Source organism: Elephantulus edwardii, unplaced genomic scaffold (genome assembly GCF_000299155.1).
Source record: "Elephantulus edwardii isolate Elephantulus edwardi_28Jun2011 unplaced genomic scaffold, EleEdw1.0 scaffold00014, whole genome shotgun sequence".
NCBI classification, from domain to species: Eukaryota; Metazoa; Chordata; class Mammalia; order Macroscelidea; family Macroscelididae; genus Elephantulus; species Elephantulus edwardii.
In genome coordinates this window covers 15,278,248-15,282,360 of record NW_006399764.1, presented here as the reverse complement: position 1 = coordinate 15,282,360, position 4,113 = coordinate 15,278,248, and positions in this window count along the sequence as shown.

The following is a 4,113-nucleotide window of genomic DNA, read 5'->3' as shown; positions in this document are numbered from 1 at the left end:
AACAAAGAGTAACCTATAAGGGAGAACAGATAAGATTAAGTGCCGATTTCTCTGCATAAGACCATTATTGTAAAAATAGAAGGATAACTAGTAAAGCATGTGTGGGAACTTAAAGGGGCTAGGGGTGGGAGTCAAGGGGTCAGGATGGGCAGGGGCATAGTTTTGTGGGTGGAGGAAGTGGGGATAAGGAAATGGTAAGGATCCAGGTGAAAAAACAATATAATGATGGACAAAGTCCAATAGTGTTTAATTTTATAAAACATAATGTGTGAAAATGATTGCATGAAATACAATATAAGTGAAGAGTAATGTGAAACACAATGTATATGAACTCTGTAAGCAAACCAGTAAAAAAAAAGTAAAAACCCCTCCATCTTCAACAATTAATACTTATAAAATTATAATAAATCATATCTCTGTTCTTAGTTTTCTAATCTTGTGTTCTTGCAATTTAAGGGCAATTAAGGGAGTTTCAAGATTATATCTAAGTCCCTTCTTTCATGATGAAAAGGCAGAACTTCAGATGAGTTGGGTGATATGTCTAAGGTCACACACCAGTGAGATCTGGGATTACTCCTCTGACCTCCTGAGTTCTAGTTTGGGGATTTAGAAAAGACTTTGGAAACTGAGAAGTCAAATAGAGTGGGGAAATTGCAATAATATATACCTTGTCCTTTCTTGAATGTAAGTTAATTTTTATTTGACCACAAGTTGTAATTCTTTCTTGCGCATGCATTACCTCACAAAGCACGTAGTTGAGAGTAGATGTATAGTTCCAAGTACCAGTGTTCAAGAGTCTCAGCTGATTTATGTCTTTCAACTTGGACATTCCCATTTGTTGTCTGTTTACTCATGGCCTAATGGCTAAAATAGTTGCAAGGTGATTATTAACACTGGAAACATTAAATCATCATAAGACTATGTTCAAAGCAGGAAGAGAAGACAATACTACTTGCCTTTATCTTCCCATAAAAAAGTAAAATCTTTATCTGAAGCTACTCTGTCAAACTTTCTCTTACCTTTAAAGATATCAGTAGAGTTGTATACCCACCCATTAACCACTTGATTGCCATCGAGTAGTGCATAACTCATAGCTACCCTATGAACAAAGGACCTGAGGCCTTTCTATAATTATCATTTCTCCAAGTTCATAGAGTTTCCAGAGGCATGTGATTTAGGAAGTGGATGCCACCACTGCTTAAAAACCTGTCTTAAACTGGGAGCCCCACCAAACACTGTCCACCATGGGCAGCCATTATGGCATTTAAGACCCCATGGCACAAGGTTCAGTGTGACAGCAAACCCAGATTACCTCAGCACAGCAAGTTGACAGAAAACAAAGGATAATGGGATTCCCATGCTTACAGTGTAAATCTAAACTCATTTTAGCTCAATCCTGATCTAGGTTTAGAGCTGGTAGAGGGACCTATCTTCTCCGTAACTGTCACTTCCGTACAGGTGTATGTACTATAGATAAAGGATGGATTAACCATTAAGTGATTCTAACAGTGTCAGAATCAATGAAGTTTAATATCTTTTTTTTTTGCATTATAAAATAACCACAGTGAATTCAGCACATACAATGAACTATGATAACACAACAATAAAAAGACAAGCAATCTAAAAAACAAAGGACGTCAATGAGCATTCTCAAAGTAAGGTATACAAATGACCAACATGCTAATTTAAGAAATCTTCAATCTTTAGATAATAGATTAATAAATATTGTTAAGGAAGATTCTCATTTGCTTTATATGCTTACTCTCACAGTTCAGGTAAAAGTAAGACATGAATAGAATTTATTAAAACACAGCTGAAGAGAAAGGGAATGAAAGATACCATAGGAATAGAAATAAGCTAACAGGCACACTAAATGAAGCTCCACAGCATTGTTGGTAGGTGTTTTTAAGTCGACAATAACTGTCTCTGAAAACCCACTGGAGGGTCAACTGTGGATCGGTTCCAACTCTATGGTACACAACAACAACAAACAACGACAACTCCATGCTGTTGTTACAGAGTTCTGTCAAGTTGGAACTGACTCAGAGTGGATTTTCAGAGGCAGTAAACTGCATGATAGGAGATTGCCCATCTTTCTCCCTTGGATCATGTCTTTGCATTAGCAGCTCCATCAAGAATGATTATAATGAATATAGATAATATATGTTTTCAAGAATATGGGAATCTGGAAAGATTTACATAACACTGGTAACTGCTTTGGTAATTCCTCAGAAGTTTAAACAATGAGTTATGTTATTGTGGTTAGATGCCCTCAAGTCCAGGTAACTATGAATCTTAGAACAGTAGATGGAAACGTGTTCTATCCTGCACCATTCTCAAAATGTCTGCCATGCTCAAACTCAAGAGAGTTACTATATGACCCAACAGTTCTACTCATGGGTGTATATGTAAGAGAATTGAACCATATCTATAAAATAATTTGTTGTTGTTATGGTTAAGTGCCAACAACAATAACAAATATTATTCTAAGTCATATAGCCCTGGTCTGTCCACTTGCTGGACAGAGGTAACTCGTGGTTGCTGTGTTGCTAAACACTGCGACATTGATGTGTCAAATTAAATAATGGTTACCCATGAGGACAGTATTTGGTGGAGCTCCCTGATTAAAACAAGCTTAGAGGCAGGAGTGGCATCCACTTCTGAAATAGCTTGCCTCTGGAAACCCTATGTACCTGGAGAAAGGATGAAAGTTATATAAGTGCTCAGGTCTTTCGTTCATAGGATCGCTATAAGTTGCCTATGACTCTATGACACTTAACAAAAACAACAACAACGTAAAACATATGTACACAAATGTTCACAACAGCATTATTAATAATAACAACAAGGGGGAAATGGCAATAGAGAAACTACTGTTCAGATGCCCACCAGATAATAAACAAAATATATTCTTCCAGGGACCATTGTTCAACTTTAAAAATAAAGTACTGATATGTGGTAAAACATAGATGAGCCTTAGAACCTTAAAAAGCTGTTAGTCATAAAAGGCCAAATATTGTAGATTTCTATTGAGAGAAATTGTCCATATTAGGCAACTACACTAAGATAGAATATAGATAAATGTGTTCTAGGGACTGGAGTGCAGGGGATAGGAGTTATTACTACTACTGAGTAGAAGTTTCTTTTTGAAGAATGAAGATATTTGGGTGTTACATAGAAGTGATGTTTGTACAATTCTGTAAGTACATTGAAAATCAATGACACTTTAAAGGCTGAATTTTCTAATATGTGAAGAGTATCTTAAGATTTTATTTTCAGTTTTGGGACATTAGCATTTGTACTTCCTAGGCCTTAGTTCTGAAGTGGTGTTTGTTCACTGGTTTTTGCCACAATTCCTCTAGCCTCACACTTACTCAGGCCTGACTCTGAATATTTTTTAATCTGTTTTTTAATACCAAGTATGAGTGCAACGTACAACTTTGTTTTGCCAACCAGCAATAGCTTTTTCAGACTTTTGAATGAAATACACACTATTACGTTGCAACATTACTGTTGTTAGGTGCTGTTGAGTCAGTTCTGTTTTCCTAATCGGTAGCATCAGGATGGATGGTGAAGAGATTGAGATTGTTCACAGCTTCAGTTTGCTCGGCTCCACGGTCAACACTCTTGGCACCAGTAGCCAGGAAATCAAAAAACATATTGCAATGGGAAAGTCTGTGGTTAGGGACCTCTCTAAAGTACTCAAGAGCAATGGTGTCTCTCTGGAGACTAAGGTGCGCCTGATACAGGCCATGGTTTTTGCAATCACTTATTATGCATCAGAGAGTTGGACAATGACTAGGGAGGATAGAAGGAGAATTGATGCCTTTGAGCTGTGGTGCTGGAGAAGAGTACTGAATGTATCATGGACTGCCAAGAAAACAAATAGATTCATCCTAGAGAGGCTTAAACCAGGCTGCTCCTTGGAGGCAAGGATTCTGGGGCTTCGCCTGACATATTTTGGACATGTTGTAAGGAGAGACAGGTCTTTGGAGAGGGACATCATGCTGGGCAGAGTGGAGGGACAGCACAGGAGGGGAAGACCCTCTATGAGGTGGATTGATTCAGTGACTGGGGTAATCGGGATGGATGTGTCAGAGGCAGTGAGATTGG